At 43.3% G+C, this 14,006-nt stretch overlaps 1 protein-coding gene across 2 annotated transcripts in view; it reads left to right on the top strand.

The window, feature by feature from the left end:
* Positions 1-382: 382 nt before the first annotated feature.
* Positions 383-14,006, top strand: part of TMCC1 (transmembrane and coiled-coil domain family 1) — a 109,559-nt gene continuing 95,935 nt past the window's right edge. Inside the window, exons 1-2 of one of the 2 annotated variants that reach the window (XM_035889456.1) lie at positions 383-403; positions 2,968-3,214. The gene's annotated coding sequence lies outside the window, so the exon portion shown is untranslated. Of the gene's footprint in view, positions 404-2,967; positions 3,215-14,006 lie in introns of those variants that run through there. The other variant, XM_035889460.1, reaches the window with a different exon arrangement.

Consider the following 14,006-nt stretch of genomic DNA (forward strand, 5'->3'; position numbering starts at 1 on the left):
CAAACTGAAGATGGAGAAAGACTTTGTGTAGATTTTATGTTGGAAATAAATTGGGACTTCAGACTTTCATGTCATTACAAAAAAAAGGCTTATTTGCCATTAAAAAGGTTGGGGTGCCCCCCATGTACCATATAAAAGTTCTGGGGTTTGTTTTTTTGAGCAGGTCTCTGGCATGGTTTGGGCTCTCTTGCATCTTATTTAACCATAGCTAAAGATCCGATAATTAAAAGCTGCATCTAATTCAGATACAAAATAGAAATAGTTGAACGACTACAGCTTTTCTTCTGTGCATTTAAAGAGGTCCTTTCTTCAGGAAATGGGTTATATCTAGCAAGTCAGCTCCTCTTCTGGTCTGGTGGATGGTTTGGTGCCTGCCCGTAAGCTGCTGGGGGTTGTACTGCAGGTAGGCAAACCGTGTATTAGTATCTTGTCTGGTTTTTCAGATAATTGTTTCTGAGCCATTCAGAAATAACTGGCGTGATAATGTCTTGGGCTGGGTTTCTAGGAATTTCTGCATGGAGGTCTGGAGGAGGAGTCTTCTCTCCCCACCTGCTTCTCCAGTGTGTGTTCCTGATGTGGTGTGTTCTCCTCAGGTGGTTTCATAGCTGTTGTCTTCTAATGAAAGCTGGGCTTTGGGAATTGGAATCGCTCAGTTTAAGCTATTGGGCTCAGGCAAGCTGGCTGAGTGGCCTCCCCTTGATGGACCTGAAGTCTCCTCACCTCTAAAATATGGCTAGTGGTTCTCCCTTATGTCTGTCCTCTAAGGCATTGTGAAAGCTGATTACTGCGCTGTGCTTGGGTACTGCTTGACGAAATGCTACTTATGGAGAAGATAGTACCCTCTTGATGAGGATATGAGTTTCTTGAGAACTATTAGGGGACTCGAGTTAACTCTAGGGCAAGAGAGGGTAGTATTTCAGTATCATCAGTGAGTCTTGTTAAAGTGGTTTGTGGGCAACCAGCTCTCGGTGGCCCTGCTTGAGCAGGGGTTGAACCAGATGACCTCCAGAGGTCCCTTCCCACCTCAACCAGTCTGTGATTCTGTGAACTTGGCACAAGGTTTAATAGTGGATAAACCAGTGAAGATATGTGAAAGAAATGCAAGGTGAAGGTGGCAGGCTAGACGCGATTTGTCAGCACTGCTAGAAAGTGAGTAGTCTGCTATGATTTAAATACTTTTTAAAACTCTTAAAGCACCTAAGCAGTTGAGACACTGGATGTTGTCACAGCACAGTGAGCTGATCCTTTAAGCTTGAATATAAGCTCCAAATTCTTAAAATTGTTCCTTCATGAATTGTTTCTGAGCCATTCAGAAATAACTGGCGTGATAATGTCTTGGGCTGGGTTTCTAGGAATTTCTGCATGGAGGTCTGGAGGAGGAGTCTTCTCTCCCCACCTGCTTCTCCAGTGTGTGTTCCTGATGTGGTGTGTTCTCCTCAGGTGGTTTCATAGCTGTTGTCTTCTAATGAAAGCTGGGCTTTGGGAATTGGAATCGCTCAGTTTAAGCTATTGGGCTCAGGCAAGCTGGCTGAGTGGCCTCCCCTTGATGGACCTGAAGTCTCCTCACCTCTAAAATATGGCTAGTGGTTCTCCCTTATGTCTGTCCTCTAAGGCATTGTGAAAGCTGATTACTGCGCTGTGCTTGGGTACTGCTTGACGAAATGCTACTTATGGAGAAGATAGTACCCTCTTGATGAGGATATGAGTTTCTTGAGAACTATTAGGGGACTCGAGTTAACTCTAGGGCAAGAGAGGGTAGTATTTCAGTATCATCAGTGAGTCTTGTTAAAGTGGTTTGTGGGCAACCAGCTCTCGGTGGCCCTGCTTGAGCAGGGGTTGAACCAGATGACCTCCAGAGGTCCCTTCCCACCTCAACCAGTCTGTGATTCTGTGAACTTGGCACAAGGTTTAATAGTGGATAAACCAGTGAAGATATGTGAAAGAAATGCAAGGTGAAGGTGGCAGGCTAGACGCGATTTGTCAGCACTGCTAGAAAGTGAGTAGTCTGCTATGATTTAAATACTTTTTAAAACTCTTAAAGCACCTAAGCAGTTGAGACACTGGATGTTGTCACAGCACAGTGAGCTGATCCTTTAAGCTTGAATATAAGCTCCAAATTCTTAAAATTGTTCCTTCATCCAAGCATGTTAAAACGGTCACAGAAGGAAAAGGAAAGAAGGAAACGAGTGACTGTATGGAGTTAAATGTCTTTTTTGCAAAATGAAATCTCTTCATACTTTCAGAAGCATTTTATGGTAAAGCAGAACTAGTTGACCTTTTTTATTTGTAAAGCAGAATCCTACTGTTGTACCAAAAGTAAAAAAAACTTGTATCACAATAACACTGAACAGTTTTGATTTGGGACCTAGATCAGCCATGCTGTGTGAAATGCAAACACAGAATAGGTCTATGCCCCACAAAGTTTACATTCTATTAACTTAAATCCAAATTAGATAAGTTCAGAAGTATGCCAACACTCCTAAATGTTTATGCTGTGCAGGAACTCCCCTGGTATGTACCTTATACCCGTGCTGTCGTGGACTTCCATTACACTCTGTGTTGATCCTTGTTTTGGACAGCAGCTTAAGTCTTTAGTCTGGCTCTGGTCACACAAGCATTCCTGTGTGAAAATACGCAGCGAACACCAAGGCATCGAATGAGCTGGGAAGTTTTGTCTGAAACAAGGCACTGCAGTGTGGCATTGTGTTGTGTGCTTTGTTGTGATCAAACGTTATATGAAGGTTAGAGACTTTTCTTCCTTGAGATAATGTATTAGGTTAAAGTATTCAGAATATGAGGTAACTTCAGAGGCTGCTTCTGTTTTTAAATGCGTCAAAGCTAGCAGAAACCAAATATTTCAAATAAGAGGTAATTCTTTTCTCTGAAGGAGCCTCTGAATCTGTGGTGCTGTTTTGTTGCTTATCAGATGTTAACAGTGTTTCTCACTGTGCTTGTTAATTTTGGCAGGTCTTTCTCCTCTACAAAGAAGCTTTGTTGCCAAGATTTACTCTGAAAATGACCTACACTACTGACTGCAGCTGTCTGCAAACGTAGAAGCTGATAAATCGTATCTCCTTCCCTCCCCTGACTTTCCTGTTTCCTGTGGAATTTATACTTCCAAGTATTTTTAAAATTAGACCTCTGTTGAAGACGTTTGGATTACAACTGTGAGCATATCTATGCAAAGAGACAAGCTAGCCTGAGCAATTTTGAGGTATGTATGCCTACTGTGACTTAAAACAAATGGGAAGAAATGACCACCTGGTTATAGGACGAAGAGAACTCTAGGCATGTTTTCTAGATTCAGATTGATCTGCACCATTATTCGTGGTCTTAGCAATGGAATACACGTATGCACAGTGAGACTGTGAGCACCAGAATATCCAGCTGGCTTTGTGTGGAGGGTGGCTTTGTTTGAACCTGCTGTAGTGATACTCAAAAGATTCCTTTCAGAAGAGCTTGTGTTGTATGACCTGAGCCTTCACTGCTCACCCATTCAGTTCTTAAATGCCACCAAGGTCTGTGGAGATTCTCTTCTTCCAAGCATTTGACAGACATTGAATAGTCATTGAAATGCACCTGGGAGGAAACCTGGTTTCTCTGCTTGGTTAGCTAAAGCATTCAGATGAAGTTAGAAGATACTTGCCTTGAATTGGAAAGCATCTGCAAGGCACGCCAGAAAAGTAGGTTTTGCTTGCCTTGCTGTGCACAGGTTGTAGCTCAGTAGTCTTCTTGCTCTCAGAAAGCAGCAGTCTCCTAGGGCAATCTGCCTGTAATGTAGACTAGCAGAGCTGGGTGGGCTTTGCATTGTGACTGTGCAGCTTTGTCCCGCCCAGGGAACAGAAGGTACAGAACCTCAGCTGTTGAAGAAGTGCAGAAATTCGCCAGCTTGCACGACTGTGTTTTACCTTAAGGCTTTTAGCTGTACTTTCACATTGAATTCTAACCTGGAATGAGGAAGTCACCTAACTTCCTCTGCATGGGCTTCGAACAGGCCAGTGTGTGCTGATAACATCTGTTGACTCTCCTTTCGTAAACTGCTTGGATTTGCTTATCTCTTCTGTGATGTAGGTGTTCATGCTAATGCTCCAGGGCAGTGCCGGTCTTCTAAATTAATCATGGGTTGCAGCAAAAGGTAGCCAAACGTATCTCTGTCTTCCAGAAGAGACTGATTATTTATTAGTCCTTTTTTTTTTTTTTTATCAAAAGGGAAAACTAATGTGCTGAAAGTAAATACCTGACTGAATAATTTGAATCATTCAGCATGCTGCATTGCTGTACAGTATGTATTTAGCAGATGCACTTTTCTTAAAACCTTTTATTCATGAGCTCCAGTGATTCAGGCTGAGACAATACTGGAGGCACACAGATCCAACCTACCTACCTGCCTGTCTGGCTTCAGTAGCCTGCTGGTGGTGTTCCTGGAACAGGAGGGCAAAGCGGACTGGGTCTGCAATGGTGGTATAAACTGTAAGGGGCAGTGAGGTGCTGTGGCCAGGAGGATCCTTATCCATACTGCAGTTATTCCTCCCCTCGTCCCCTACAAGCAGAGCTAGGATCAAGGGGTGCGAGCTTGGTAAATTCCTCTTTTGGGAGTGGGCAGAACTTAGTGCGGGGAAACTTTAAACGTGTTCCTCAGGCTAACCTGGGCTGTGGTAGTATACTGAAATATTTGACTTATTGGGCTGTGGTAGTATACTGAAATATTTGACTTATTGGGCTGTGGTAGTATACTGAAAAAACATTGGGCAGGAAAGTGTTCTTGTTTCCTGTGAACTGCTTTAATGAAAACTGGAGAAGTGCACCAGAGCTTCAGGAGTGAAATGGTTTGATGAGCTGCCTGTTACGATCTTAGTGTGTGTTTTAGATAGTGTACCAGGGACTTTGGTTTTGTAACCCAGCTAAGTGCCTTTTTTAGTTGTGTGTAAGTAATTAATGGTCTCAGTAATTCCATCAATTAAAATTGGTGTGCATTTCCCCAAAAAGGTGCTGTTCTGTGAAAACTGAACAATTCTCGCAGTAGCTCTGAAAACCTATAAGAATGTGTAGATTCTGTGTGTCCCTGGCTGTATATCCCTGAGCAAGGTATTAATCTTTATTTCCTTATCTGTGGAATGAGGTTGATGTACCTTTGCAAAACATTCCATTTCATGAAAAGCATCATTTAAGTGTTGTTTGCAATAACTGCAGTTTCATTATTCAAACTCGTGTGACTAAAAGTGCGTCCTAATGTGTCAAGTGGCAAAGAATTTGAGATAATAGAAAGTTTTCTTTTGATATAAAGAAATGGTCTGAAAGGTGAAACTGTGTACATTGGGGAATGTTGCCCTAAAACTGCCCTACAAGGTGTCTAAAAAGTTTCAAGGAACGTTAAAGGACACTGATATGCTGAGACGGATGGTAGTGCCACTGACTCAACTTGTGTGATGGGCTATGATAAGACGTTTGCAGATGCCTACTTATGGTTTATGCAGAGATAAGTTTGGCAAATTTAAATTTTCCTCAGATTTGTGTGAGGTGGTTGGTCGCCCTTAACAAATTCCTTAGTGGCCTGTCTTTGCCGTGGAGTTGTTGGCTGCTATTTTCCTGGAAACTAGTTGCCACGGTGATTATCCTGTTAGGAAGTAAATGTGTTTTTTCTTGATCTCCAGGTATCCTAGTTAGGAGCAAGACTATAGTCTTTTCTGGAGTTGATAGAAGTACTACACCCCCAGAGGCCCAGTGTTTGTAAATCGCTGCCTGGGGGCGAGCGCTGAACAAGCATCGCATGCTTTAGCGGGCTGTCTGGCAAGGTGCACTGCACTTGTCTGTGAGGAGCAGTGAGTGTGCGATACCGTGGGGCTGAGGCTGAGGAATGGTTAAAGTTGGAGAAAGGAAAAAGGAGCAACTTTTGGTCAGGATCTGTTATGACTGAACTTGCCTGATTCAGGCCAGTTATGGCTGACTGCGTGGTAAGGTGAAAGTGTTGGAAAACAGCCCCTTTGAGGTGCGTGATGCTGTGATCCTTGGCCGTGTTGGCTTTCAGTTGGTATAACCTCCAGCTCTGGTCACGAGCGTTCCTGTTGGAGCTGGGGTGATACCTGTGTTGCACCACTGTTTATCAGCCCTGTGAAGCTGGGGCAGAGAGATGTGGTCCCAGCTGAACCTGCCTGAGCCGGTGCTGTGGCATGGGAGCCGCAGCTTGCTGCGAAACCCCTGTACATCTGCCTCCTCGCACTCCTCCAGAAGGAGGTCTCAGAACTGGGATATGCCTGTGTTGTTGCTAGGGTTGATGTGGCTCAGTGACTGTTGATTAACGTTAAATTCTTTGCTGGGGAAGAGCATGAGCTGGAGGTGTGAGCCTTTTCTTAATGGGGAGGGCTTGGTTCGTTTGCATTGAATACCTGTGAGAAGCCTGACCCGCTTGCTCTGCGGAGTGTCCCGGGGTAGAGAAGTGAGGGGTTGTCGTGTGCGGTGGGGATGGGGAGGCTGGGCCTGCTGCTGTTTTCTGGTCCGCCCCCTGCTGGTCACGCCTTCACTCTGGGTGTTGGTTTTCAGATGGTTTGTTGTGCTGAAAGAGTAAGTTTTGGTTCTGGTTTAGCAAAGTCCTTTGAATGCTTCAGGTGCAATTCCAGTTCGTGGGGGGGGAAAAAAAAAATCCAAAGTGGTTTTTGGTTTAGTGTTTGTTTCACTCCTTGATGTTTTCATCTCTAAAAAGAGCCTGTTTTTGTTGAGGCAGTCTAAGAAAACAACAACTGGCATTTAACTTTTTTTTTAAATGCTTGTGTTTTAGCAAACTCATATGGTCTGGCAGTGACCTGCTATTGCTGACCCACCTCTTTTGTGCAAGGTTATCAAGGAAGTGGTAGAATAGCACAGATTTTCTGTTCCCTGGTCATGTTACAGGAGACTTTGAAAAGGTAAGCACGTGTTTCAAAAAGAACGGAACTGTCACTATCTTTAACCTTGTTCAGTTGCTTTGAGGATGGCAGCTTTTAGATGGAGAAGCACTGTGCTCCATTGGCTTCTGAGCCTCCATGCTTTATTCATGAGAGAGGCCGGGAGGTGCCTGTGATCAGTGCAGGAGCTATAGCCTCGCTCCCTCATTAGAAGTCAACTAGCAATCATTTGTTGAACACTCCTAGTTCAATGTTAGCTTCTTACTAGCTCTTGCAGAGAATGGTGAAAGACAGGATTATTTTTGGATGGCACCGTTCTTGGGCTGGCAGAGTAATTTCATCTGCTCCTTCATGAGTAACATAACTGGGCTGCTCCAATACCTCAGGTAGTCTGTATAGTTCTCTATAACGCTGCTGTTCATAGTGTGGTTGTAACATGTGTGTCTGTATCTTAAGCAATACTAAAAAAAGCTACTTGATTTCAAAGTCTACCGTAGAAAGTCAGTACTGCCTCACATCCTGAGAAGTTAGAAAAGCTAAAAGGGAATAGTTGGCTGGAGTGACGTTTCTCCATTTGGAGTAGTTTCCCAGATAGGGGTCTGTGTTACTGATGAGGCGGCGTAAGAAAACTCATGATTTGGAGGCACCCTTGTATTGCAGTTTTGTTGGGGTTTTTTTGTTCTCCCCCCCCAGCCCTCCATGCATTCATGTTGATTCACTGCCTGAGATGTTTTGTCTCCATGCTTTGCATCAGGATTGTGATCGAGTATAGCTGTTGGTCCTGTTATCCCTGACTGGATGGTCTCAAGAGTCGAACCCTGCAGTGCTCGGTGAGGCTGTGCAGCTGATGTGGCAGTCTCATAGAATGACCTTCTCTCCTCTGTGCCTTTGGCACTTAATGCCATGATGTGCCATCAGGTTCTTCTGATTTTTAATGCCTGAAGTGGTGCTCTAAAAGAAATTTGTAAAATGTTCTATAGCAAGGATCATCATAAATTGCAGCTGAATTTATGGATGTCCTTTGGCAGTGGAGAGTAATTGATAGCAACAGTTCAGTGTGAAAAATGGTACTTGCTGAAACTGGGACTTGCTGACCAAATGTCTTAAGTGAGTTTGATCTTAAGTTTCAAAACAGAAATGCTGGAGAAAGAAACCTATTGTGCAATAAAGGCAAAGATTACTAACTTATCCTGTGACCAGATGCAATATTGGTACAACAAATATGTTCATCTTTTACTCTGATGGGTGAAAGTTCATTCCTTGCGGGTTTGGAACTGGCGTTGCTGATTTTTTTTTTTTTTTTTAAATGTTGGAACTCCTGTAAACAGCTGCTATCATAGCCTTTCAGTACCTGTCGTGTAGTTGCATCTCTGCTGCTGAAATTATCTTTGTTCTTCAGCTTTTTTTGTTGGGGATGTCACTACAGTAATGTTTATTGTTGTGGCAAACAGTGCAGCACCTTCAAAATTCTGGTGTAGGTATGGCCCTCTGACAGTGGGAATTGCTAAGGAGGAGCAAACTGAGATCACACTACTGAGCTGCGAACCATCCACCGAGCATCTCCAGAGACCTTGGAGGAGGCAAAGGTGGCAATGAAAGCAAAGCTTAAAGCCACAACATGAAAAGGAAGGCTGACACTCCAAATCTGCGACTGCCCATGCTTGTGAGAGAAATCAAGACTCTGGTGAGCAGGCTGGCTCCTTAACTAGGGTTCCAGGTTTAGGAATTTTCTGACCCCAGTGTGTGAGGGCTAATTTGTTTGAATCTTCATTACCTTCTTTTCTTCCTCTTTTCAGTCTTACCTTTTTTAATCAGCTGGGGAGATGTTCACCTATAAAGATGTTCAAAGGTTTGTGATATTAATGTTTAATTAATGTCCATCTGGAAAAAGTGATGGAAAGAAAGCTTCCAGAGATTTAAAGCTGAAACAATGTAGGAAATATTAATCAGTCTTCTGAAAGTTCTAAGAAATTAGTTGATAACTGAACTATAGTGGGAATTCATTAAAGTTTGGCTTGGGAAATGCTTAATATGATTGAGAATAGGATGGATTATGGGCAGCTTGCAAAAAAAAATATAAATCAAGGGGAAACTTTGAAAGTGAACCACAAGTACCTAGCAAAATATTGTTTTGTCTTCATGTTCAAATGCTCACCAATGCAATCTTGAGAATATTCACTTAAGTAAACCTCAGGCATTTTATGGCTAAATGGACAGACTAATAAGGATTTGTAGGGATTAAATTATCTAGCTGTGGAAAAAAATTAATTCCTATTCTGTAAAAAAAGTCACTGGTTGGTTTCTTCTAGATGGAAACTGTTTTTCCTTAAGCGGCTGCTAAAATTGTACTTTCGGTAACTTTTAAAATTGGGAAGACATGAAGATAGGCAGTTCAAGGAAAGAATGGCTGGCTTTCTTGGTGAGGAACACGGGTTCTTACTCTTTGGGAGGCAGTGATGGATGTTGCCTTCTCGGGACCTCTGGTAGAAAATTTCTGCCTGTCAAGTAGACTGTTCTCTGAAGCTTTAGGTCCTCTGAGCTTGTTACCCCTTTGTGTTTATTGGTATAATTTTCTTTATCTCCAGGACATGCCCCACATCGTAGCAGGTGGTATAGCCCATATGGACCACCCTGTATACGTGCTAGGGGCCCGAGTAGCTGGAAGGCAGGTCTGCAGAAAGCAGCCTGGGAGTTGGTGGATGCCCAAGTTGAACAACAGTTCTGTAAGGAGCCATTAACAGGGGTCTTGCTTGCTTTTGGCTCTGGTTATAAGCCTGCATCTCCTCAGTGCTAGATAAACTTCATCCTTATTTCAAACAAATCTGTTTCCTTTTTGTGCTGCTTTGGGTAAAGATTTTATGGAATTTTTTTTTTCATGTGGACTCTGGCATGAATGTGGGAGGAAACATTCTGATTTTGGCTGAGGCTTTAGATGTATGACTACTTGATTCCCATTGGCAAGCAACTTGTCAAGCCCAATTTCTTTATACCAAAATCACGGAGTTAACTACTGTCTCTGTGCAGTTGGATGTGGAGGTGGATATTGAAGAGCTAGCATATTTGTGTGTGGCTGCTTGGCTGTGGGGTGTTGTGCAATTTGTGTGTGTTCTCTCCAAAAAGGCATAATTAGATCTATTGGAAGGAAAGGACTATAGATGAGCATCAGTATTTTTATTGCTTAAGTCCCTTAAGTGTAGGACTTTACTCCTTTTAAAAGCCTTCTCAAGACTGGTCAGCTAAAATTGAATGTATCTGACCTTGCAGTGAAATATTTGTTAAATCTGTGCCAAGAAAAGTGATTAAAAGTAAATGCGGAACAGTGGTGTATTAAAACTTGCACTAAAATGCTCCCATATTGGTGCACAAGCAATGAAATAAACCTCGGCGTGCTTGGGCTGCTCACGTTCACGTTCAGTGACCAAAGCAGGGAAGTCGCAACTCCGTGTGCTGACAGTTGTGCCCACACCAGCTCCCCTTCCAAATGCACGCTGTTGTGCTGTAACGAGGAGCTGTGGCTGCGCTGGGTTCCTTCCTCAGCACCAGAGAACAGCCTGGCAGCACGCCCACATCCTTCAGGACAGGTACACGTGGCTCCGTGTGGGCTGCGTTCCTGAGGCACATGGGAAACAACAGTTTGCCACTCTTCCTGCCTGGTAGGATACATACGTACTCGGTTGTGTTGTTCCTCATCTCAAGCTGTGCTTGAGCTACCTGAGACTGAGAGAAGTGGCTGTAATGAGTCCAGTCAAAGCCACATTATGCCTGTACCATGTTTCTGTTGGCCACTGGTAGCAGATGCTTAGGAATGAGTGTGGGGTAGTATTTTGACAGAGACTGGGAGGACCTACCAGTAAGTGTTGGCTGGAGGACTCCAAGCAGTGTTTAATGGGCAAGCTGAACATCTTGTTTGTAGCACTGCAGGGAGGGACTTGCTCATGTTTAATTAGAAAAAGAAGAGCGCTTTGCACAAACCAGCCCCAGATTAAGGCCATTACTGGTAAACTAATACAATTTTTTAAGAGTTGCACTTAATTAAAAGCTCCCTTGACTAGCTCACTCAAAGAAATATCAGCAAGGACAATTTTCTTCTGAAGAGCAGGGATGAAACTGTCATATCATGAATATGAAAGACAGCTTGAAAGTGGTAGGGCAGTGCAAGCCATGAGTTTGTTAGTGAATCCTCTTAACCTCTGATCACAATTTGTCTATCTTGCCTGTGTTGTGTCACATTTTAAGCAATGCTAACGCAATGAGCTGCCAGGATTTGGAGCCCGCAAGCAAGTTTTTCCAATGATGCTGGTCTTCAGACTGTAGAGCTTTTTGGGTATCCTTCTCAACAGCGTGGAGGGAACTATTACATGGGATGCATATTGCTGCTTTGAGTCCAAGTTTTATGTCCGTAGGCAGTGGTTAAGGTGCACTTGTTTAGAGCAGATGCGTTCGAGGTCTGGGTTGCGGTATGGGGATGGTTATCAGTATTTTGGATTAGCAGACTTTTCCCCATTTTGGGACTGAATATGGTTTAAGTTAGTCTTTGTAAACTATTTAAAGCCAAACTTCTACTGTGTAACTCATTTGATGCTAAATACTGGTGGGAGACTTTCACATGGCTACTACCAGGAGCACCCGAATCAGTGGGAGAAGAGTTGTGATTTTGCTGAGCCAAATGAAAACTTTCTTTTGATCTGTCTTTTAGTCTCAGTAAGTTGAGTCAACACTTCTGAAAGATCAGAGAGTTAATGCTGGTTTTGAGTCATCAGGGGGAGTGTTTTACCACTCTGTGCCAGGTTAGTTCTACTTTCTCCTTTCACGAGTCATTGTAAATATGATACTTTCCAAAATTCAGGGCTAAAAGCACATGTTAAAATTGCACGGAGCGTGGGTTGGTGGTAGATGATCTCTTTCTTTACAAGACTGCTAATTTAACTTGCTTTAACCCTCTTACAACTCCAAGCCTGGAATAAACCTTTCTTTTAGAACTAATGGTGCTAAATCTTGCCAGCTTCTGGGCTGGCATTGTCACAGATGAAACTGCTAGGAGTTAAAATGAGAAGCCATCTCTTTTTTTCTTCCTGGAGCTTTTAAATCTTAACTTCACAGGCACAGAAACAAAAACCCTCTCCTGCTTTGGACATTTTCTGTTTATAGCAACTGATTTGCTTCACATTTTTATTTTTTTTTTTTTTTTTTTTTTTTTTTTTTTTTTAATGACTGGCATGCCTAAAAGTCCGTCTGTAATGCCTGAAATAGCTGTAGTGTAACCTTTTGTTTTCGCTTGGAAGTGTAATGAAAAATACCTGTATTTCTACTTTGTGGTTCACTTGTTCCTGACATTTGAGTCAGCTTTAACACATTCAAAGTAGCAGCATCTCCTGGCAGACAGGCAGTGAGGATAAGAGCAGCTTTGATCTCTTCCTCTTTGGAGAAGGTCCTGCCAAAATGTTCAGCGTGGCCTAGTAATGTTGGATTTTTCCAGAGGCTGGAGAACCTGATCCAGATAATGCAAATGTTAATAGCAAAAGGGGATAGTAGGAGTGCGACTGACGACAGAAACACTGAGATGCTTCAAGGAATTAACTCTGTTCCAGTGTAAGATTTCTTTAAAGAGGGGCAAGCTAAAAGAATTACTCCTTTTCACCTTTGCATATATGGAATTTGGTGTTCGAAGGTAGGCTTTTACCGTTGCTGTACTACTCTCAACAGGCTCGGTGTAGGCTCCTGCCTGTGAAGGACGTACCTCCATAGCTGGTCCCGGCCACATTAATGGAACAGTTGCCTCTGCTGCAGTGAAATTGGAACTCATTTCTGCTGCTGTATGCCCCTGCAATAATGAAAGCTGATAAAACAGCTTCAAATGGTTTCTTCCAGCAATGAACTGTGGCTTGTTTGGACAAACAGGACTCAGTGCTGAAAGCTGCATTCTAGATGAGACATTGTGAGCGTATATTGCTGTAGCAGTTTTTCCTTGTCATGGTCCACATAACCCTGGAGTTTTCCCCATCTGAGTTAAGAAGGGAGTGCATTGTGCCCATGACCATGTTTTCTTTCTGTTCCTTATGCATTCTCCCGAAACATCACATATCTTAACTTGTCTTCACCCTCTTGCCATCCTCTGGCTGTGGGGCCTTTAGCTTCCCTTTGATTTTCCCCTCAGCTTCAGTGAGTGCCCCTGGGCAGCTGGGATGGACCCCGCCGTTGCCGCCCACTTTGGTTTGTGCACCCGCGAGTGATGTGTCTGTGTCTCCCTTTTCTCTCCCCTGCTAGAGTCCTGGATAATCGCACTGCAATTGCTTGTGATTTTACTGCATGCTGGAGTGTAGAGAGTTAAGTCATATTATTAAACCCCCAAACTAACAAGCAGATCTTCATTGTTTGTCTACTCAGTTTGGGAGCTCAGGCTTAAAATTCTGAGTACATGCAGGCATCTAGTGAAAAATGACTTGTTGCTATTTATAATGTTAGCCAGTACCTCTCTCCTGTAATCATGGTCTACTTGTTCCTTATCTCCATGCAGAGCTCTTTTCATTGTGGAATATTTTGAATATTTGCTTAACACTTCACTCTTTTTCTTTAGAGAAGGTAGTTTCTCTGTTTACAAAATGCTGTATTTGAACTGTGAAAATGAAATTACTTTTGTTTTGATGAGTCCTTGCTGAAGCTGATGTGCTGTTTCTCCAGCTGTTGTGGCTGTAGCTTCAGATAGGAGGTTTTTGATAACACCACTTTGTGCCCTGTCTCTGTACTGCCTCCCTTCTTTAACCTTATCCCAAAGTTGTTATAACCAACTCTGGTCAGATTCTTCCCCCAGTCCTATTTTTCCTTCAAAGCTCAGTTAATTTTTTTGTTTTGGTTCACATCACAGTCCCAGAAACTGCTGTGCCTACAACAACTAAAGTGGTGGTATGTAATGCTGTGGGACTGAAGACAAGGCACAGGGGCAAGAGAGCTTGGGAATTCTTTAAATTGATATTTCTGTCATACCTAGGACCACAGAATCGTTTGGGTTGGAAAAGCCCTTCAAGCTCACCAAGCCCCACCATTCCCCGACCCCTGCCATCCCACCCCCAAACCCTGGCCCTCAGCACCGCCTCTGCCCGGCTGTTAAATCCCCCCAGGGGTGGGGACTCG

The sequence above is a fragment of the Egretta garzetta genome, unplaced genomic scaffold, assembly GCF_000687185.1.
Source record: "Egretta garzetta isolate BGI_Z169 unplaced genomic scaffold, ASM68718v1 scaffold332, whole genome shotgun sequence".
Taxonomy (NCBI): domain Eukaryota; kingdom Metazoa; phylum Chordata; class Aves; order Pelecaniformes; family Ardeidae; genus Egretta; species Egretta garzetta.